Source organism: Neomonachus schauinslandi, chromosome 11, assembly GCF_002201575.2.
Source record: "Neomonachus schauinslandi chromosome 11, ASM220157v2, whole genome shotgun sequence".
NCBI classification, from domain to species: domain Eukaryota; kingdom Metazoa; phylum Chordata; class Mammalia; order Carnivora; family Phocidae; genus Neomonachus; species Neomonachus schauinslandi.
In genome coordinates, this window is record NC_058413.1 from 70375446 (window position 1) to 70400590 (window position 25145).

The 25145-nt window shown below is 36.8% G+C and overlaps 1 pseudogene; it reads right to left on the bottom strand.

Annotated features, from left to right (window-relative positions):
- Positions 1 to 5616: 5616 nt before the first annotated feature.
- LOC110571015 lies at positions 5617 to 6197 on the bottom strand (annotated as a pseudogene).
- Between the last annotated feature and the right edge of the window lie 18948 nt (positions 6198 to 25145).

Below are 25145 nucleotides of genomic sequence, written 5' to 3' on the forward strand. Positions count from 1 at the left end.
TTCCTCAATACCCATCACCAGGCTAACCCATCCTCCCACCCCCTCCTCTCTAGAACCTCAGTTTGTTTTTCAGAGTCCATCATCTCTCATGGTTCATCTACCCCTCCGATTCCCCCCTTCATTCTTCCCCTCCTGCTACATTCTTCTTCTTCTTTTTTTTTCTTTCTTAACATATATTGCATTTTTTTAAAGATTTTATTTATTTATTTGAGAGAGAGAGAGCACAATCAGGAGGAGGGGCAGAGGGAGAGGGAGAAGCAGACTCTCCACTGAGCAAGGAGCCTGACACAAAGCTTGATCCCAGAACCCTGACATCATGACCTGAGCTAAAAGCAGACACTTAACCAACTGAGCCACCCAGACACCCCTCTACAGTAGTTTAAACCCTATTTTCCTCCTAGTTTAACCCATTTCCTTCTTGTGCCACCAGCACATTGTGCACCTTGAACTGAGATTGAATCAAAACAGGGCAGAGGATAGGAATATAGGAGATGCCATGATGGCAAAAGGTTTCACAAGTGTGGGACCCGGTTAAAGGTCCTTCAGATTCCTCTCTTTGCTCTACAATTTAAACCACTCCTGTATTTAAACTCTCTGCATCTAGAGCAGTAGCTACTGCTTCAGTATGTACCAATAAGTGTAAACCAAGCACCTCTTGGCTCCAAGATCCCCCAAAGGTGAGCCCTTTAGGACCCTTCCTACACTGATTGCTTCAAGATGGCTCCAGGGTATAACAGAATATGTCTTTAAAATTTGCATTTCTCTAATTAGCAAATTTGCACATTAGCTACCTCCACAGCAACCAGCTGCTGCTTGTTTCCTGGATGTATGACACCTCATGACTCCACAGAGCCTTCTCTCTGAATCCTCAATTAGAGAGCAAGATTGCATCTTTGTTAGTCCGTGTGAAAAACACATACCTTTACTCACTCTGCTTTCCCTTAAATAAACTTGGAATTGACCAACTTCTAAGGTGGGAAAAGAAAATATCAGAACTTCCGTTTCCTGACTCCTACAGCCTACGATGGGAGGAAGGAGGTATGCTTATGATACATGGCTTAAGATACTTTGGATTAAAGGGAGAAATGCTATAATCAGGAATGGCTTAAAAATGGATCATCAGTAGAGGCTATGTAGGTATTGCTGAAAACTTTGATAAATACAAAGCATATGTTTTGCCTAAAGCCAGTATCACTCTGGCTGACTCTGATTTTCCCCCCAGATGCAAGGAAATGTGATTATTCTGCAAATGAGGTAAAAAGTATTGAAATAATGCCTATGTATATCATGACAAAGTGATGATGTATTCCTCATTCTTGACTCTCTTAGTCTCCTGAAAGATATTTCAAATAAAGATTTAAGGTTCTTCTAAATAGTACATGCTCTGCTGGATTGCATTTTACTCAGCTAAGCACATGCCTTTGGATACAAATGAGCAAGCACTGAGGAAAAAGTCCAATGGCTGTGAAATTAAATCCAAATAAGGAAACCATCATATGGAAGCACCATCTCCTTTTCCCCACTAGGAATAATCAGTGACTTCATGAATTTTAACAGTGGCAGAGACCTAAGACATTATTTTGTACATTATTTATTATAGTTCTCATATTTGGAAACAGAGTCAGAGAGAAGTGAAATAACTTGATAAAAACTAAACACTGTATAAGAAGCAAACCTAATTTAAGCATCAGCCATCCTTCATTCAGCAAGAGTGGAATGTTTAACACGTACTTGGAATGCTTAACATATACTAAGTACTATTCTAGATGCGGGAGATGTAAAGGACTTCTCCTCAAAGAGTTTAGTCTAAAGGAGGACATGAACTTGTAAACAAAATCAGCAAAAGCTCATGAGATTGATACTATTAATTTCCATTTAATAAATCAGAAAATCGGGGTTTTGAGTGGTCACACAGCTAGTGAGTAGAACATTCAGATCTGCCTGATTTCAGAATTCATGTTCTGTGCTTGTTCTTTGAAGTGCAAGAATTTCTCAACAAACATGTTTGAATATGTATATGTGTGAGGTGGGCCATGGCAGGAGGAAATTACTGTATATGTACTTTAAATGTTTCATAATCTCCCTCTAGTGAGCTGTCCAACAACCTCTACTAGAAAATAAATACCAGAGGCAGGCATTTGCCCACAAATGCTGACCTCTGACCAGAAACATTTTGCAGGGGTACAAATAAAATTATATTAGCCAATGCTCATTACCTTGAGCAGGATTGTGTGTGTGTGTGTGTGTGTGTGTGTGTGTGTGTGAGACAGGTTTCTATTGATCCTCCTAGGCTATAAACAGTCAGAGAACCCATCTGTCAAAAGCCTTCTAAAAGCCTACTCTATTTCATCTCACCTAGCTTCTCACCCTAAGAAATGTAAACTTGACAGGAAGAAAACAAGCAGCCGTTAGCAGCAGAGCCTGTCCTGTTAATGATTTTGGCTATGTTGCATTCAGGAATGGTCAGAACCACGCTGCAATTTCAACTGATGTTGTAGAATGCACTCTTGGTGAGTCAAGCGATGTCATCCCAGTGATAAGGCGGGGAGAAGGTGACCGTCTAAGTAGAAGATGGGATCCATGATGGGATGGATGTTTACTAAACATAATATTTGTCCCTGTAGAATAGTCTAATTTATATATATATTTTAAAGATTTTATTTATTCATTTGAAACAGAGAGAGATAGAGAGAGAGAGAGACCATGAGCAGGGGGAGAGGCAGAAGGAGAGGGAGAAGCAGACTACTCACTGAGCAGGGACCCCAATGTGGGGTTCAATCCCAGGACCCGGAGACCATGACCTGAGCTGAAGGTAGATGCTTGACCATCTGAGTCACCCAGGCACCCCTAGTCTAATTTATATTTTATAATCTGAAGAGCATGAAACTATTCATAATCAAGGAGGAGAATCCAAATTCAGCCAAAAGCACACATAGAGGAAATTGTCAAACTGATGTGTTAATTGTCTATGATATTTTTCTCAATAGGAGAACTGACTGACTTCTTTTAGGATTCTTTTTTAGATAGAAGTTCCACTAGTACAGTTTCACTTAACAGCAACAACTGCAACAATAATGATAAATAATATTTTAAAAATTTATTAGTATTAATTATAAAATTATGCATTTCACACTTTATAATGTGTGGTTTTCCTTAATCTCATTTCATAGAATGAAAAGGACATAAGAAAAATTATTTGCTCAGTGACTCAGAGCTAATTAGTGATAGACTGCTGGAAACCACCTCAGGTCAATCTGACTCCAAAGCCATGTTTTTCTATTATGCATTAATTTCCCAAGGTTGCCACAACAATGTATCACAAATTGGGTGGCTTAAAATAACAGAAATGTATTCTCTCACAGTTAAAGAGCTAAAAGTCAAGAAGTTGGCAAGGTCATGCTCTCTTTGGAGACTGTAGGGGAGGATACTTCTTTGCTTCCTCCTCACTTCTGGTAGCTGCCAGCAATCTTTAGCTTCCTTGGCTTATAGCTGCTTCACTCCAATTTCTTCCTCCATCTTGTCATGGTCATTTTCCCGGTCCCTGTGTTTGTATCTCTTCACATGGCCTTTTTGTAAGAACACCAACCCTTGGCTTTAGGATCTTCTCTAAGGCAGTATGTCCTCATCTTATTCAACCAGTTATACTTGCAAAGATCTTATTTCCAAACAAGATCACATTTAGAGGTGCTGGTGGACATGAATTTTGAAGAAGAACCTATCCAACCCAGTACACAGGGCAATTAGGCTAAATAAATAAATAACTAAAAGGTATCCACATTGAAAAGGAAAAAACTATATTTGCAAAAGACATGATTACAAACTTAGAAAATCCTAAGATACAGACCTTTGAAGTAATTTAAAAAATTTCAGAAATGTTGCAGGATACAAGATCAATATACAAATATCAATGAACTGTCCAAACATAGAATAAAAAATGTTTCCTTTTTAAAAATATCCAAAAATTACATATTTAAGAATGTATTTAACAAAAGTATGAGACTTATACACTGAAACTTCAAAACATTATTGAAAGTAATTTAAAAAGATATAAATAAATGAAAAACACATATGTTGATGAATTGGAGGTCTTACTTAATATTGTTAAAATGGTAATAATCCCCATATATATATATATATATATATATATATATATATATATATATATATATGCAGATTCAAGACAATTCCTATCAAAATCCCAGCTGGATTTATTTATTTACTATTATTGTTTGCAAAAATTGGCAAGCTGAATCTTTTTTTTTTCACCAAGTGAACCAAAGACTTTATTTTTTAAAAGCAGATAACACCAAAGTACTATGGTATCCATATTCATTGCGAAAATAATTATTGAACTTTCAAAACCTGAAATGAATAAGCTGAGTCAATGGTTATGACAGATATTTGTTCAAGGTCTAGGCTTGATTTCTACATAATATTATTCATGTGCATTCCTATGTCTATTCTTATGAAAATGGGGACTATTGAAAGTCGAGCCTAGCTTTGTTTTGATTTCAAAGATGACACAGCAGCTAATTGAGAACTCCGGCTTGCTGATTGAATCCTAGAAATCATGTCTTCTGATGTTATACAACAAATTGTATTTCTAAAAAATAAAATCAGAATTTAGATTCTCCCTTTGAAACAGTCAGGTTCCCAAGCTTTCCAGCACCATAATGGTACCAGGATGTGCTGAAACTGTGCTTTCCTTTGTCTTTCTAAACACATCACTGGGAACCCAAAAGGGTCCCACTGATAGAGATTTTTAAGAACCACACTAAACCCAAGTAGAAACAGTGGATAAAATTATCCATTACTTTTTCTTTTAACAACAATAACAAAATGAGAGTGCACTGGCAAATGGGAAAATGTTAACAGTCATATGGTTAAGAAAAATGGTTTTATAAGTCCCTCCTTTCAAGATTATGTTCAAAGGTGTTTATGATCAAAAGCAGGTCATAAACATGGTAAATATAAATAGCTCCTCTTAAAGAAAAAAGCCCTTCATGGAATGTAGCTGAGGATCTGATATAGAGAACTGAGGGAAGGCAGATCCACGATAAGACCCAACCTTACATTTCTAGGATGCATTTATGGCCTCATGGATGTGTGTCACGTGGGTATGAATAGCTCCTCCTTGTACTTAAAAAGGAATGAAGAAATTAAAGTGAATTTGTGTGCTAATGAAAAGCCTGCACTGAGAGCCAAGCCCTTAGTTTATAAGGCAAGATTTTTGTCATCAGAAGTGGGAATAGATGAACATGACGGCAGACACTAAAGCCTGGTCAGCCATATTCAGTCCAGCACAGTCACAAAAATAAAGAAATTGTGCCTTCTCAGTTTGAGGCTGCCCCCAGAAAGGGCTACAGAGGCAAGAAAGGAAGCTGGCCAATGTTAAATCACCAGAAGATATTCAGACAGGGCAATGGTCACTGTTAGATGGGGTGATTGAAGTCACAGTAGGCAGGAAACCCTTGAACCAGCACTCAAGGTGAATGTCTCTGCATGTCCCGTGCATGACTCCAAGCAGCGATCTCGGGGGGGGTTGGAGGTGTGTTATTCTTGCTATATCTTCTCCCCAAGAGAAGACACAAAGGTGAAGCCCCTGGAGAGATGAGATCACCAAGGTGGAACCCCCACCAGGGGCGGGACTGGGTGAGAGTCAGAGAGCACTTTCTGCAACATGCTGTTCCTTCCAGGTCTGGCCAAGTAATACAAATGCTTGTAGGTGCCTAGAAGAGCTTTGCAGTTGGGACAGCGGAGGTCCACATCCTGTAGGGCGTCCACACAGAAAGGGATGAAGCAGCAGCCTGCTAATGCACCCCAGCAGGCACAGGTTCCCACAGGAGGGCCTGGTGAGGGTGTCGGTGTTACAGGACAGCTTAGTCACAATCGTCTTGTTGCAGGAAGGACAACATATCTGGACTGGGCGGTGGAGTTGAGGAAGGAGACCGGCTGCTGCGTGCAGACCATCTGCACAGCAGTTGCACTGGCATTGGGGATGGACACTGGCTGGGCGTAGTACCGGAGGATTCACGCCCTTCCCATCTGCACCCATCACCAGCCCCTGCCCGGCCACAGCACTGATGCAGAAGGCATGGGGAAGTGACTGTTGACCACCACTATCTCTTCATGGGATGGGGGCATGGTGGCCCCGAGGAAGGCCCAGCAGCCTCATGGTAGGCTCCTGGAGCCGACATTTTACCCCCCTGCCACCAGTCGAGCCAATAAGCTGATTCTTAAATCATATCAAATGCAAGGGACCTAGAGGGTATTATGCTAAGTGAAATACGTCACTGAGACGTAGAAAGACAAATACCACATGATTTCACTCATAAGTGGAATCTAAAAACAATAATAACAACAACAAATGAATAAACAAACAGAAAGCAGAATGAGACCTGTAAGTACAGATAGCCAACTGATGGTTGCCAGAAGGGTGGGGGGTCGGGGGATTGGGTAAAATAGGTGAAGAGGAGAGGGAGATATAGGTTTCCACTTCCAGAATGAATGAGTTAGGGAATAAAGGACACAGCATAAGGAATACAGTCAATGATATTGTAATAACAATGTATCGGGACAGATGGTAGTTACACTTGTGGTGAACATAAAACAATGTATACACTTGTTAAATCACTATGTTGGACACCTGAAACTAATGTAACATTGTGTGTCAACTATACTTAAATTAAAAAAAAAAAAATTCAAAGGACCCAGATAGTCAAAGAAATCTTGAAAAAAAAGAACAACGTTGAAGATTTTAATTACCTGATTTCCAAGCATGCTAAAAATGTATAGCAATCAATTCAGTGTAGTACTGGTGTAAGGATAGACAAGTATTTTCTATCCCATTATTATCCATTATCCCTGTTATCACTGTTATCTCAGTGATATGTTCTATCTCACTGATATATCAAGATAGAAATATCAGTGGGACAGAAATGCAAGTCCAGAGATAACCCTTTACATTTATGGTCAATTGATTTTTGACAAAAGTACCAAGACAATTCAATGAGGAGAGAATGGTCTTTTCAACAAATGGCACTGGAACAATGGGATATCCATATGGGAAAAAAATAATTGGACTCCCACTTATTACATAGACAAAATTTAACTTGAAATGGGTCCAACATGATAAATGTATGAGCTAAAACTATAAAATTCTATGAAAAAATGTAGGCATAAATCTTTGTGACCTTGTGTTCGACAATCTTTTCTTATGCATAATACCAAAAGGACAAGTAATAAAAGAAAAAGAGACCCCCTGGGTGGCTCAGTCTGTTAAGCATCTGACTCTTGACTTCGGCTCAGGTCATGATCTCAGGGTCATGAGATCAAGCCCTGTGTTGGGCTCCATGCTCAGCATGGAGTCTGCTTGTCCCTCTCCCTCTGCTCCTTCCCTCGCTCATGCTATCTCCCTTTCTCTCAAATAAAGAATAAATAAAATCTAAAAAAAATAGATTGAACTTCAAAATGTACAACTTTTGGGCTGAAACAATGCCTTCAAGAAAGTAAATATACAACCCACAAAATGGAAGAAAATATTTTCAAACTGCATATCTGATGAGGGATTTAGTAAAAAAAAAATGTAAAGAACGTTTACAACTCAATAATATGCACACAAATGACCCTCTTTTAAAAATGAGCAAAGAATATGAATACAAATTTCACTAGATGTATGTACAAGCAGCAAACAAACTCATGAAAACACCTTCAACATTATTAGTCATCAGGGAAAAGTAAATCAAAAATACAATGAGATACCACTTCATAACCACTAAGATGATTATAATAAAAAAGAGACCATAGAAAGTATTGGTGAGGATGTGGAGACAATGGACCCCTCATACATTGGTGTTGGGAATATAATATTGTGCAACTGCTTTGGAAACCAATTTGGCATTTCTGCAAATATTAACATGGAGTTACCATATGAGCCAGCAAATCCAGTTTTAAGTATATACCCAAGAGAAGTCAAAGCATGTGTCCACATAAAAATGTGTACATGAATATTTATAGCAGTGTGTTTAAAATAGCAAAAACATGGAAAGGGCCCAATTGTTCATCAGCTGATAAATGGGTACAGAATATGTGGTATATCCACCCACACAAAGGCACACTATTCTGCAACAAATTGGAATGAAAGTACTGATAACATAACATGATGAGCCACAAAAACATCATGCTAAGTGAAAGAAACTAGCCAGAAAACACCATCTATTATGTGATTTCATTTATGTGTAATGTCCAGAATAGGCAAATTCATAGAAACAGAAAGCAGATTAATGGTTTTCAGGGGATGGGTACAGGGTTTCTTTTAGGAGTGATGAAAATTAGGCAAATGTAGATTGTGGTAATGGTCTCATTTTTTTTGTGAATATACTAACAACCACTATGTACACTTTAAATGGGTGAGTATTATGGAATATGAATTATATCTCCATTAAGCTGTTTTTAAAAACAGAATAAGAAAGCTTTATTTGGACAGAATTTTGTAAAAAGTTCGCAAATTAAAGGCCATATTTGCCATCTAGAGAAATTCTGAAAATTTTCCTTTATAGAATCTCTCTCAATCTGTTAAAATAATTAGTCTTGTACTCCATGCAGTCTGATGAATATTTCCATTTAATTTATTTGTTCTGCAGTCATTTTCCTACTTCTTTTTCTGATCAACTTATCTATTTTTCTTAGTATGTGCTGTATCTCTCAAATTGGCCTAATTTGCAAATTTCCCATACTATTTACACCATTCTGAGAGAGAGTCAAGCTGCTAATTAAATTGGATCTAATACAAGTCTCATGACACCCACCCAGAGAGCCCAACAAGGTGCATTTATATTTATCAATTCTTTTTGTTGTTAGTCTTTGATCAATTTGCTCTCTGGCATCTCTCTATGAACATGACTTTATTTTTAGAGAATAGAAGGACATAAAATGTCTCTATTGGTTAGTACATAAAAAGATAAATAGGCATCTTTTAAAACATTTTAAAATTAATTCCTGCGTTGTCTCCAGCCTATTGAAATCACATTAGGTTTATTGCAGTTAGTGGATAATTTGGATTTTAATAACAATATTTTAGAACTATATGGTTAGATAAGGAACTTAAAGTTTTATCTATATGTGACATCCAGGCACCATTATTTCAAATTGGTTCTTGTTGAGGAATGACACTTATCCTAATCCTTCATTCCCCCCCCCCCCTTTTTTTTTTTTTTTTCTCCAAGGGAAATAACTTATTCATGCCTAGGAGAGAAGAGCATCAGGAAGAATTCCAGTCCCACTCTCCACCCCCATCTCTGACTCATCTCAAACTGATTAAATCAGTAGGTGGTGATACTAGCGGAAGGGCTTGATTAATTAACACTCTAAACCCCAACATATGGTGCCATGAGATAGGAAATTTGGGTAAATAGAAACCGGAACTAAATAGGAGTTACAATGAAATGTCAGTCTTATAACCTAAAGTGCAGGTTCCCTAATAAAGTGGCATTGGAGGACACTGTAATTCCTTCCTCATTCAAGTGAATCAAAGGCAGTGCAACTGTGAAAGTGTGGCTTCCTCACGGATGTCTGTGTCTGGTGCAAGGTACATGGGGAGTGTGGATGGCCAACTATGATAAGAAGAATAGTGAGGATGAACTTAATCCATCTGAATGCAAATAGGTCCCAGACAGAAGGAGCAAGACCCAAAAGTCCAGGATATAGTTTACCTCTGCTCCAATTTCATCAATCAGAAATATCATTCCTCCTTGGTAGAAAGGAGGAAATCAATAAGGGTAGAGAGACCAGAAGTGCCTTCCAACACCATGTCCTTCTCAGGAGCACCCTACCTCTATCTGCTTCTTTGGAAAAAGGGTTAATCAAAAAGCCCTTCTCCTTTCCCAACAGCTGAACAGCCTATTGGACATGCACTGACAAACTATTTGGTCAATGGTATCTGCCCCATCTCAATGCCTTAAAAGTCTAAGCAGTTATAAGCCAGTAAAACTAAAGAATTTCTCTTCTCTCTCTCCCTCTCTCTCTTCATCACTGTCTCAATCTCTCTTATCCTTCAAAACCTTTTTTGTGATCCAGTAATTTTGAAGTCTATCCCTTTATCTGAAATCAAGATACTCTCTCTCTGCTCACTCTGTACTATCTGTCTCACTTTATTTTTAGTTTCTGTCTTTGTCACTGTCTCAGGTTCACACCTTTTATCCAAACCATGTACCCAGTGATCCTTACCCTGACCTCTGGGACCTCTTCAGCCCAAATCCATGTCCTGAGATCCTGCTTATCCAGGGAGGAGAATGAAAAAATGTGTTTCATCCAGATTCAAATTCAAATTGATCTAATGTTTATTTAGCACCCACCATATCACAGACACCACATTATGCCTACCCTACTCTGTTCAACAGCCCTGTGAAAGGAGATTTTCATCTCAACAGCACAGATTATAATAAGTAATATTGAGTGTTTCTCATGTATCAGTCATATTCTAATTGTTTTACATGTTTGCATGTTTAATCCTTACAGTAAATATATGAGGTATGTGCTATTTTAATGATTATTTTAGTGATGGAGAAACTGAGGCACAAAAAGGTTAAGAAATACCTCAGTATTATAGCTAGTAAATGACAGAACCAGGATTTTCATCCAGGAAAGGTTATCCAGATGGGAAAATTATGATAATGAGAATAGAATAACTTGGCCAACTTCACAGTTAACAAAGGCTGATGCGAGAATTCAAACCCAAGATTTTCACCATCATCTCTTTTTTATTATACATTTCTTAATTAAATTTTCTCAGTGTATCGATGCCAATGCCATGTAGGAAATATATAAAAGTTTTGCTGAGATCAAGATATAAAGTAAAATCTCACCTATATTCCCTGTGCTGTTTAACACTGAGTCTGTTTTCCTCAGTATTGCACTCATGTAACCATACCTTTCATCTTTTTTTTTTTAAGATTTTATTTATTTGCGAGAGAGAGAATGAGAGACAGAGAGCGTGAGAGGGAAGAGGGTCAGAGGGAGAAGCAGACCCCCTGCCGAGCAGGGAGCCCGATGCGAGACTCGATCCCGGGACTCCAGGATCATGACCTGAGCCGAAGGCAGTTGCTTAACCGACTGAGCCACCCAGGTGCCCACCATACCTTTCATCTTAAAACTACTAGATAATTATCAATTATTTTGAGCTCATCCTGTGCACCATTCTGATCATAGTACCCCACTGTTCAAAATCCACTGATGGTTCCAAGTGTTTAGAGAAGAAAGTCCCAGATCTTTTATGTTGCATTCAAGAACCTCCATAAATTAGTGCCTGGATATCTTTCTGATAAGAGCTTTGCTCAACCATCTTATCTCATTTCATTTTTAAATGCTCCTTTTCCCTAATCACATGTCCAATGTCAGATTTAAGACTTTCCCTGTTCACCATAATTTCTAATAAATAGTAATTTTTCATCTTAAGTTATATGAGAACCTCTATTATATGAAAGGTCTTGGAGGGTACCATATATGTTATATCTTCTTCATTTTCATATATTCCATTGTGGTTATTGTAGTGTCTTATATCTATAGTTTTGTGTGTGTGTGTGTGTGCGTGTGTTTAAAGTAAATGGTTACTCACTGATTTAAATTGAATCTAAATGTGTAGCTGGGTATGGGCATATAAAAGGTACTTAATATATATTACTTTTCATTGAATTGTAGAGGATGCAAAGAAAAATAAATTTCCTTTTCTTAAGGAAACCACCATCTATTTAGGAATAAGAAGAACACATGAGAAACAAGGAAGACTAATGACAAATTGCACTTGATTAAGATTTAAAGAAGTGGTTTAGACATCATATATTACTCAGGGTTTAGGAAATCATATGAACAGGAATAGTCTTCTCGGCCTTTTGGCTAAGATCAAGTGAACAGGAAAAGTCAGGGAAATGAAACTTAAAGGTGGACTTGAGGCAAGCCCTAAAAAGTGAAATATGGAAGAGCAAAGACTAAGACAAGTGTGCCTTAGATGACTGAAAAATCCATAGGAAATGTCAACTCATTTTCAACCAAGGTATGGCAAAGGACCACTATCTTGAAGACTCAGCATAATAGTAAAACCATAGCTCCCTTTTTCTCAGTCACCCTAGTCTGAAACTAGTCCATGATGACCATTAACTTAATGCCCCACTGACTTTTATGAAATGTCAACAACGTCCTCTAATAATTATTTCTCCCTAACCTCTTTTATTAAGAAGTTTACTTGCGCTCCCTTCTCAAAAGTCAGTTTTCATTACACATGCTGAATGATAGTGGGATGTATGATACCACACCTCTGGTATCAATTGATGGGAAGAGGGCTCAAGCCAAGTCAGGCCAAACATACTCTTGCTCCCATGGACTCATTAAGACTTTTGAACTGGGACTCCATGTACTGCTGGGTTCAGTATAACAATAGATATGCCACAGAAGAGAAAGTAACTCTCCAGAGACAAAGAAAAGAATGAAACAGGCATGCAAAGAGAAACAGAAATGAGAAACCATGCAATCTCAAAAACACAGAGAGGGTAAGCTTTCTCATATCTGACTCCCAATATATGGGAGGCCCTTTGAGTCTCTTGAAATCTGTGATATATCCCACATATACATTTCCTTTCATTCCCTCATTTTAGTAACCAATCCACCACACCAAATCCCATACCCACTCTTCTAACCATCTTTTTTAACCTCCTCAACTTCCTCTCATTTCCCTTTGGCCCTACTTAAATTCCAAGGTCGATCATTAAATAAGTCCTTGCTTATTTTCTCACCTCCTTACCTCTCTCTAACTTTACCATAATCATTTTGTTGAAACTTCAAATGTTATTAAATCCAATTTCCCAGTTATTCTAGGTTTAATACCATGCAGCTAAAAGTACCTAGACAAAAACTCACAACCATGCTGTCTGAATCTATTTTACTATAGTGATCTCTGAGTGCAAAGGAGCCTTAATACTGCCCAACAATCTTGCTACCTTTCCCTGGACCATCTACTCTTGCAACCTCTATGTGATGATTTATACTTTCTATCTTCTCAAACCTCCAGTCTCTGTTCTCATATCTTCTATCCTCACTCTCAGATAATCTTTCTTCCCACAACCTAAAAAATCGGAAATGATTACAAAAGAACTTCCACAAACTCCCACCTCCACATCTCACACCTGTGCACATGTTCTTTCTTCCTGTCAGTGTAGAGGATATTTCTATATATTCATAAAAATTTGTATTTCTGCTCTGAATTGCAGATTCATTCTCTAACTCCTATACTCAATATTGCCACTAATGGTATAAAAACTAGTTTCCTTTCACTCCTCCCTTTCTCTTATGGTCCACATCCATCCATCAGCAGTATCTATTATTTACAAATAAAAATATAAACAACATCACAGCTCTCCACTTCTTTCTGCTCTGAACTGCCATCATTTCTTGCCTGAAATACTATAATAGCTTCCTAAATCGCTCTTTTTACACCCCTGCCCTCTGAAGTTTATTTTCAGCAGCTTCAAGAATGATTCTTTTAAAATTTAAGTCAGGTTATGACAAGATTTGCCTTAAAATCTCCCAGTAGGTCTCCACTATTGCCCATGGTAAAAGTCATTAACATAACATAATAAAATTTTAAAAAAGGCAAAAAAAAGAATACTATTATAAATTTCCTGTATTATAATATGAGCTGATACTATATCAATTTAGATAATATCAATTTATGGCAGACTGCAATAAATTAATACACTAATTTACTCTGCTTAATTAATATTAACTAATGTATAGTCTTAACTAATAAATAATTTTTTCTTAAAAAAAAAGTCAATGTCTTTCATTTACGTACAAGGTCTTTTGTGACTCCATCGTTGGTCATTCTTTTCATCTCATTTCCTATCACTCTCCTTCTTGACTTCCTCAACTCCAGCTACTCCAACCCTCTTGCTGTTTCCAAACCACATCAGACATTTATCTCCCTCCTGGTCCTAGAATTTCCTTTATTCTCTGCCTGGAGTCACCTTCTCATAGATACACCTGAATCACCCCTCACCTCCTACAAGTCTTTAGTCAAATGTTATTTTTCAGAGACTACTTCTTACCAATGCTTCCTGTTAAAATCCTTTCTGAATTAGCAGCAGGTTGGCTAATCATCCTTATTTGCCTTAGACTATCCTATTTTAGCGTTCAGCACTTTATATTTTGTAACTCCCTCAGTTACAGGCAAACTGGGAGAGTTGGCTACCTTAATAGTGGTCACCCTTATTCATCCATCACCTGTTTTCTTTCCTTACTTTATTTTTCCCTATAGTACATTTCACCACCTCATGTACCAACTATTTAATATACTTGTGTTTATTTCCTTCTCCTTTCCATTCTTTCACTGTCATCTCCATAAGGGTAGAGATTTTAGTATGCTTTGTTTCCTTTTGTATTCTTTGCCACCTAGGATAGTGCTTATAGTAGGACCTCCTTAAATAATTGTTAAATGAATAAATCAATAATAAAATAAAAGAAGAAGCATTTCCCTTAATTCCCTGTGTTTGGTTAAGTTAGGTTAGTTGGGTTTCTCTTCCTTACAAACCAATGAACTTTAAGACTCTACCAACTCATTCTTTGGGACCAGACTCTAAACTGGTTCTTATGACCGTGCTAAATTCCTCTGCATCAAATTTCTTTTCCCCTTTGGTTTAGTTTATCTCTGACAACTACATCCTAAATTCCTCTGCATCAAATTTCTTTTCCCCTTCGGTTCAGTTTATCTCTGACAACTTTTTATGCAGAGATATCCTATCACACAACCAAGACCTAAGAGATCACATGGCAAATAGTAGATAGATGAACTTTACTGAAATACAAGAAAGAAAAGCTGGGGGTGGGTGCTGTAGTCTAAGATGACAATATAGGAGACTCCTGAAATCACCTACTCCCATGGACACACTGAATCTACAGATATGAATGGAACAATTCTCCCTGGAGGAAAAACAGAAAATGGCTGAGAGACTCCTACACATCAAGCAAATGAGAAAAACAACAACAACAACAACAACAAAAACCCCACATCAAAGCTGGTACGAGAGGCTGAGACACAACTCTCCATAAACCACATGCTTGGCATTATGACATACAACTGGGAGAGAACTCACTACTCCCAGCTTCACCCTGAAGAGTTAAAGGTTTGGACCCAACATCGAACACTCTAACTTTTAAGACTTCTACCAGAGGGATGGGCCTTCAAAACACTTAGCTCTGAAAGCCAATAGGGCTTGCTTCCATGAAACCAACTAGACTATGGAAAACAAAGAAATAGCTTATAATGGGCTCACAAGGATTCTCCATGTCTATACCCCAAGGGCTCAGAGCTGAAGCAGCAGACAGAAATATCTAACCCCAATTTTTCCCTTAAAGAGGTTTTACTCACCTAATTTAAAAGCTGCTTGCTGGGGTGCCTGGGTGGCTCAGTCAGTTAAACATCTGCCTTCCAGCTCAGGTCATGATCTCAGGATCCTGGGATCGAGCCCCATGTTGGAATCCCTGTTTCTCCTTTTCCCTCTGCTGCTCCCCCTGCTTGTGCTCTCTCCTTCTCTCTTTCTCTCTCAAATAAATAAATAAATAAATACTGCTTGCTGATGGGCCAACTTCCAATGAATCTGTATCTAAGTGCTAACTGAGATCCTCCCTTTTGGGACTCTGATAGGTTTTGGTTCACCTTCAACTACTGGGAGCCACTAAAAACAAAAAGGCTGCTTGGGCAATCACAAAGGTTTAAGAGACCATCAAGAGCTAGGGCAAAGCTGAACAACTTTAATGAAATGGTGTTAAGTGATTTACCTAATAAAGAGTTAAAAAATAATGGTCATAAATATGCTCACCAAAGTCAGGAGAACAATGTATGAACAAAGTGAGAATTTCAACAAAGAGATAGAAAATATAAGTACCAAACAGAAATCACAGAGCTGAAGAATATAATAACTGAATTGAAAAATTCAACAGAGGATTTAATATCACACTAGATCAAGGGGAAGAAAGGGTTAGCCAACTCAAAGATAGAGCAGTGGAAATTATTCAATCAGAAGAGCAGAAAGAAACAAAAATGAAAAAGATATTTAAGGTACTTATGGGACACCATAAAGTAGATCAATATTTACATCATAGGAAGGAGAAGAGTGAGAAACATTTTAGGATTGTTTTCTTTTCTCTTTCTGTGAAACATGCCGTTAGAATTTTGATAGAGATTGCATTGAATCTGTAGATTGCTTTAGGTAGCATGGCCATTTTAACAATATTACTTCTGAATACCTAAAGGAAACAAAATCACTATCTCAAATAGGTATCTGCACCCTTATGTTCATTCCAATATTATTTGTAATAGCAAAGATATAGAAACAATGGATAGTATCAAACATGAGTATCCATTGATGGATGAATCAATACTATATCAGTTATACATAACAATTATATCAATTATATCAATATATATATATATATTTCCCCTTACTATACATTTAATATATATTATATACATTAAATATATATTAATATTACATTATGGATCTATTATATACATTAAATAATTATACACATATAAATATATGCAACTTTATATAATATATAAGTTACACATTATATAAAATATATTAAATATAATATTTTATAAATTTGTGTTTATGTTTCAACTGTAAAAAAGGAGAGCCTGCCAATTGTTAAAACATGGTTGGGCCTTGAAGGCATTATGCTAAGTAAAATAAATCAGAGAAAAACAAGTACTGTATGATCTCACTTACATGTGGAATCTACACAAACAAACACACAAATTCATTGATACAGAGATCAGATTGGTGTTTGCAAAAAGTGGGAGGTGAGGGGGTGGTATGGGCTAAGTGGGCAATAGTCATCAAAAGTTGCAAACTTTCAGTTATAAGCTAAATAAGTTCTGGGTATGTAACAGACCACATGGTGACTATAGTTAACAATACTCTATGGAATATTTGAAAGTTACTAAAAGGATAGATCTTAAAAGTTTTCATCACAAGAAAAAGGAATTGTAACTATGTGTGGTGGTGGATGCTAACAAAACTTATTGTGGTTGTCATTTCACAATATATGCATATATAAAATTATTAGGTTGTACTAATTTCAATTACTGCTTAATAAAATTGGGAAAAAAGAGAAGGGAGGGACTAACTACGTCTTCACCAAATTCCTGTATTGAAGCCTTAACTCCCAGTAACTTGGAATATGACCATATTTAGAGATAGGGCCTTTAAAGAAGAAATTAAGATAAAATAAGGTCATAAGAATGGGCCCTAATTAATTGGTGTCTTTTATGAAGAGGGAACTAAGATACAGACACTCACAGAGGGAAGACTAAGTGACGACACCAGAAAAAGATGGCCATCTAAAAGCCAAGAGAGGACTTAGCAGAACCCAACCCAGCCAACACCTGGATCTTGGACTTCTAACCTCCAGAACCATGAGAGAATTAATTTCCACTATTTAAGCCACACCCTCTGTGGTACTTTGTTATGGCAGCCCTGGCAAATTAATACAGGAACTTAATTAGGAACAGTGGCCTGGAAGAGACTTAGGTTTACAGTTTCCCATTAGTGACATTTCACACTTTGATACACAGAAGCCCCAAAGAGCCAGTGGTGAAGTACCTACTCAAAGCTCAGTTTAGCTAGTAGGACAACAGATTTGACATTGGAAGATTTGGTTCAAGTCCTGGTTCTGTTTTTTCACTTTATGACCTCTTTCAGAGCCAATAATCTATTCTAAGCATCTTTTTTTCTCATCTATTAAATATGAATAGTGAGGTCACACTACCAATTTTCAGGATTGTTGAGAATATCAAATGTGGTACTTAATAAAAAATAACTTTAGCACTGTGATTAATAATGACAATAATAATAATATTGTATAAATTTATGTTTATAAATATTATTTATGAGTTTATTAATGTTATTTTTGTTATTGATTTAAGTGTCATTTAAAATGAATTTCTATGGCAATGTTTGATTAATAACAACACTGATGTCTTAATGAATAATTTGTTTTGTTTGGAAGAATTTAAATTAGTTGTATTCAGGTATTATGTCTAGCTCCCTACTCATTAATAGCAGAATGATTTAGATGTTTTATTTATATACCTGGTAAATTAACCTCACCTGTAAATGTGGTAATCTGAATTTTGGGTTAGAAAATCAATAGAACAGAGTTCTAATAATCATACCTACCCTGTTCAGTTTTAATGTGATGAAGACCAATAATTCAATGGTTGAGGGTTTAAACGTCTTTAATGGACTTATACATTCCACCTTCTCCCAAGTTTTTATACAGATTTCCAGTTGTTATTGTGTTCATTCCACAGATACAAAAAACAGAAGACTGAAGAAGAGAAGGATTTAGTCATACCATTGTCCCACTGTGAGAACCTAAATTCCAGTTTTCTTCCCTTACCAGTAAAATAATTCTAAACACTATCTGCTCTGGCATTTTTTTTTTCCAAACTGCCTCTATATTTTTCTATTGATATTTTATTACATCATTTCCTTTTTGTTATCTCATCTTTCTTGTATTACCCTAATAGATGCCGATATCTGCTCCCATTACTATACTTGTACTAAGATAAGAAGGAGAGAGCTTTAATACCACACAAAGAAACGGAAGTGCAGAGAGTGGAAGGGAGAGAAACATGCCAGATATTATGTAATGTTCTCCACATGCATTGTGTCATCTATACTTCCAAAAGAACCACTGAAGGTCCTCTGTTTGTCCCTTTCCTCCCAGAAAGTAAGGTTCAGAGAAGTTAACAAGTAGTAAGAGATCAAACAGATTTCAGCGAGGTCAAGGTGATTCCTAAATCTATATCCTGTCTACTACATCAAGCTGTCCCTCAAGTAAAATGTTACTACATTGTATCTATCCTAGTTTCTTGTGTGCTCGTATAGTATAGGAACTCCTTACTAAGCCTTTAAGTCTTTCCAACTCAACATTCTCTCAGAAGAGATTAATTATTCTGGGCTCTGTGGTGCTCCCTTCTCTCTAATCTCCCCTGCTGAGATCTCTGAAGTCAGTCTCACACATCTGTATGTTTCGACCTGAAAACCTCTTATCTCTTTTGATCTGTAGCATCAGATCCTCAGGGCAAGCTTTGAGGACCCATTCAGCTATTCCCCACACACTATAAAATAATCATTTATGCCAGTTTCTTTCTTCTCTTATCTTTAACCAATCCTTTGCTCTTAATTAAAAATATATATATCGGCACCTGGGTTGCCTAATCATCTCCATTATCTCTACATTCCAGTCAATGCTTGAAACAAAATAATCAATATTCACCTGAGCCAAATACATCACTAGTCTGTAAACAATGAGGCTCTGTTTTTAAAATTTTCCCCTTTTGCACATGGGATCCCATCATTGTAAATGTATTTTTTTTTAAGATTTTATTTATTTATTTGACAGAGAGGGAGAGAGAGAGCACAAACAAAGGGAGAGGGAGAAGCAGGCTCCCCGCTGAGAAGAGAGCCCAATGTGGGGCTCGATCCCAGGACCCGGGGATCATGACCTGAGCCAAAGGCAGATGCTTTAACCAACTAAGCCACGCAGGTGCCCCATGCAAATGCATTTTAAGTTGCATTATATGTCTTTATCCTAAATGCATTCTGTTACCTCCTGATTCACTCATCATACCCAACAGAGGCTTTTGTTTTGTTTTTAAACTGCAAAATACAGCCTTCTAAATAACAATGATGTTTTGATTCTAGAGAAAAATTCACTTAGTGCATTCAAGTTTCAAAGGTATGTTAAGCAACCTCTTGACCTTGAGTAACTCAGTCTAATGTGGAAGACAGATTATTACAGCAGAATTCAGGGAGAAAAGAGAATAGCTATTATAGACAATTTGCCATAGGAGCACGCTGGGGGAGTAAATAACTTGCCCAAATCAGTCTTAAGAGACTTTATAAAAATGATGCTTTAGTATCATCATAAAAGATAAATAAGAAGCACAAAGGGAATCAGAAGCTAAGTCATAAAAAGCTGACTTTGCTCAAATTCATTTGACCTCTGGCATAAGAGGTCTGTTGGATGAGGAAAAGTACAATGTTTAGATTCAGTAAACCTGAGAAAGAATTCCTGTTCCCTTAATTGCCAGGTGACCTGTAAGAACTTGGACAAATTACTTAATGTCTAAGCCATGATTTCCTCATTTTTAAGGGAAAATCCTTCTTACTTTATTGAGTTGATTTGAAGACTAATCAGGGAAATATCTATTAAATTTTCAACAGACAGTGATGTTCACTCTAAGTTAGAATCTCTCCCTACAACAAAATGAAATAAACAGCTTCTCTGAAGTAACAGGAAAGACACCAAAAGTAAGAAATCATTCAGTTCTGAGTCCTCTCTGGACTTGAAGTGCAGGGTGATACGCAGAGCAAGAGTCTGGTGGTGACTATGGGGACAAAGACTGAGAATCTGGACTCCTTCATTTATTAGCTGAGTGACTCTGTGCAAGTTGTTCATCCTCTCTAAAGGCTCAATTTCTTGTCTATAAATATAATCGTCCTTAGTATTATTGAGAGAATACATATATGTAAAAGTCAAGCACAAAGAGGTCCTTTCTTTTGATTTGCAAATATTCTCTATTTTTTCACTACTTAAACGTCTGTTTCCTTTTTGTGTGATTGCAGAAATCAAGCCCCTTCCCTTTCAGCACTTCACCCAGTCTTCTTTAAGGCATTTAAGTAAATTCCAAGTAAAGGTTTGTTAGGCCCATTGCCTTCTAGCTTTCACCTGCTCATCATTTATGTTTGATCCTCCTGTCCGTTTGAACTAACAATTGATCTATCACACGGGCTACCACTGGATTGTGATGTGATCAGAAAGGCAAGGACTTTGTACACATTTGTTGGGTTCTAGAAATCAATATGCAGGTTCAGTATTCCAAATAGAAGGACTATACTTTTTTTCAGGACAAAATGAAAATATAATCATATTTGGTTTTTACTGAAATTTACTCCCAGATTTCATCAATTTGCTTGGTCAAATTTGTTCAAAGCATGTCTGGAGGGAGAAAGTAACACTCCACTAACTCATTATTTAAACAAGTGCAAACCTTTCTTTGAGTAAAATTCTCCAATTATAATATGGGAATAGTGATATCATGAGGTCTTCAATGGCCAGGGCTGTGATATATATATATATATATATATGTTGCCATAACCCAGCAGATAATGAACATAGGTAGCACAAAAGGTGGACAAAGAAGTAAAATAACATGTGCTGAATTAATTATATAAATCTTGGGGTTGCCCTGAAGAGTGAATAATAAAAATAATACTATCCAACATTAATTAAAAGTATATAAAATGCTAGGGGCACCTGAGTGGCTTAGTCAGTTAAGCGTCTGATTCTGGATCTCAGCTCAGGTCTTGATCTCAGGATCGTGAGTTCAAGCCCCATGTCGGGCTCCACACTGGATGTGGCGTCCACTAAAAAAAACAAACAAACAAACAGAAAAAGGAGTGCCTGGGTGACTTAGTTGGTTAACCATCAGACCCTTGATTTCAGCTCAGGTCATGATCTCAGGGTATGAGATGGAGCCCCATATTGGGCTCTGTGCTGGTTGTGAAACCTGCTTAAGATTCTCTCTCTCCCTCCACCCCTCCCCCCTGCTCAAGCATGCAATCTCTCTCTCTTAAAAAAAAAAAGTATATAAAATGCTAGACACTATCTAAGTATTTTATATATATGTTACATATAATTTCAAATTATTAATTTTTTGCGGTGTTATTATTGCCATCATTTTATAGATGTTCTACATGGTTTTCAATTGTCTAGTGACTTGTTCAAGGTCATATAGTAAGAGCCAGAGGCAAGATCTAAACAAAAACTGGCAGGAAAGAAACTTCAAATTTTAATCACAGTGCTAAATGGAAAATGCGACAATAGAATTAAATTATTAATGCTCCATCCTAGACTTCTCCCTTAAATTTCAAATTCACACATTTAATTATCTATATTTTCACTTGCATATCTAAAAAAAAATCTCAAAATAATATGTCCCCAAATGAACATTTGCTATTCCCCACATCCATACCTGCTCCTTCTTTGATTTATGGCACTCCATTCCCTGCCTTGCATGGGCACAAAATGTGAATTTGTCATTCTGTCATCCCATATCCAGGGTATCAGTAACTCCAAATTGCTGCATCTTCAAAATATTGCCTAATTTTAACCACTTCTCATCACCTCCACCTAGTCTATCACCCTAGTCCAGCTACCTGCATGTAATCTATTGCTATAGCCTTCTAACTGGTCTCCTTGCTTCTGCCCTTGCCCCACACCTCCTGCAATATATTATCCTATCAAATTACAAGCTAATTAATACTGCCACTGATTCCATACTAATGGAATAGCATGAAGCAGTAAAAAGGAATAAAAAAGACCCATATACATGGAAAGACCCCTATACATATATAATGAAAGAGGATGGCATGAATATATATAGATATAGATATAGATATAGATATAGATATAGATATAGATATAGATATAGATACGCCTTTCCTTACATTTGCAGTTAACAGTGGAAGTATAAATAAGCAAAAAAAGTTACCCAAAGGAAGAGGAAGGGTTAGCAATGGAAACAAAATTTCTCTAAACATACCATGTTATATACTTTTGACTTTGGAATAATCCAAAAGATAACACAATTTCAAAAGTAAAATTAAACTGAGAGGTAAAAAAGCAATCCCTAAAAGTGAGAGCACACTGAAATGAATGAACCTAATTATATATCAAGTTGGTGAAATATTCTACATAAAAAATATTTTTTCAAGTAACTTCAAGGCACAGTATTTTGACTATTCATGCAAAATGGAATACATTCAAAGGACAAGTAGAGCTGGGAAGAAATCTTAAGCTTCAGTTAGTAGTCTTTTTTTTAAGTAGCAATATTAGTATTGCTATTTTGAAACTATTTTATACATTGTAGGATAAAGAAAATTAAATCATTATTTAAAATCGTTTGGAACCAGTATTTCTTAGTTAAAAGAAAAGAGTTATAAGAATAAAATAAATAAAATTCAACTATTTAATATTTCATTTAGATATACCAGTATGAATTCTGATTATTTTGCTCAAAATACTTTTTCCCTATTTCTAGCTATTCAATAATAAACTCATAGCAACAAATATATCTACTGCTGTTTGATAGTGGTCTCTATCATTCCTCACTAAAAAGAACTCAGTTTCTTGGGAGGACTGGCTAACCCAGGATTGCAGAAAATACAGATGAGAAGAAGCATTTTATTGTGCCAGAAAGCAAACAAGCTTTCAAGGAAGAACAAGGTTGTATTAAAAGGACAAAAGTATATATCCTAACAAAGGGATTCTCATTGGACAAAATTGAGATAATTTCAGCATCAGAAAACAATAATTATTACAATAGATTGAAGCATATTGAATATATAAAATCCATATATTATCCATACATAATCTATTTTTAATCTCTATATATCCATATATATAAAATCCATATATGTTGATATTCGAAAGAGAGAAAGACAAAGAAAGAGATAACATTGCTCGTAAGCAGGAAATAAGGTCCTTTCACTGAAAATTGTCATTTAAAGAAAAAATCTTCAGCATATATCTTGCCTTTCCTGTACAAATGTATTTAAAGGAAACAATAGCACCTGATATTTAGAGAAAATTCTTTTGTACATAATTCTAGCTTATAAATATGGAAAGGCTGACAGAATTAGAAAACTCTCATTTAGCATACCTAATGAAATAATTGATTTAGGCAAAAATTATCAATGGATGATCAGATGAAATGTTGATAGAGAATTTCACAATGAAGGGATAAGGCTGTCACCACCCGAATATAAAGACCAATCTTAACCTCACTAATAGTAGGGCAACCTGACACTCCATGCCCCATGCTGGGATGCAATCTGAAGTACACAGCCTCATTGATTTGGAAAAAATCCAATCAAGACTTTTCTTTTTTTTTTTAATTTTTTTATTGTTATGATAATCACCATACATTACATCATTAGTTTTAGCTGTGGCGTTCCATGATTCATTGTTTGTGCATAACACCCAGTGCTCCATGCAGAACGTGCCCTCTTTAATACCCATCACCAGGCTAACCTATCCTCCCACGCCCCTCCCCTCTAGAACCCTCAGTTTGTTTTTCAGAGTCCATCATCTCTCATGGTTCATCTCCCCCTCCGATTCCACCCCTTCATTCTTCCCCTCCTGCTATCTTTTTTTTTTTCTTAACATATACTGCATTATTTGTTTCAGAGGAACAGATCTGAGATTCAACAGTCTTGCACAATTCACAGCGCTTACCAGAGCACATACCCTTCCCAGTGTCTATCACGCAGTCACCCCATCCCACCCACCCTACCCCCCAACCAGCAACCCTCAGTTTGTTTCCTGAGATTAGAATTCCTCATATCAGTGAGGTCATATGATACATATCTTTCTCTGTTTGACTTATTTCGCTCACCATAATACCCTCCAGTTCCATCCATGTCATTGCAAATGGAAAGATCTCATTCCTTTTGATGGCTGCATAATATTCCATTGTATATATATATCCATTCATCTGTCGATGGACATCTTGGCTCTTTCCACATTTTGGCTATTGTGGACATTGCTGCTATAAACATCGGGATGCATGTACCCCTTCAGATCACTACATTTATATCTTTGGGGTAAATACCCAGTAGTGCAATTGCTGGATCGTATGGTAGCTCTATTTTCAACTTTTTAAAGAACCTCCATACTGTTTTCCAGAGTGGCTGGACCAGCTTGCATTCCCACCAACAGTATAGGAGGGTTCCCTTTCTCGGCATCCCCGCCAACATCTGTCATTTCCTGACTTGTTAATTTTAGCCATTCTGACTGGTGTGAGGTGGTATTTCATTGAGGTTTGATTTCGATTTTGCTGATGCCGAGTGATGTTGAGCACTTTTTCATGTGTCTGTTGGCCATTTGGATGTCATTGGAAAAATGTCTGTTCATGTCTTCTACCCATTTTTGATTGGATTCTTTGTTTTTTGGGTGTTGAGTTTCATAAGTACTTTATAGATTTTGGATACTAGCCCTTTATCTGATATGTCATTTGCAAATAT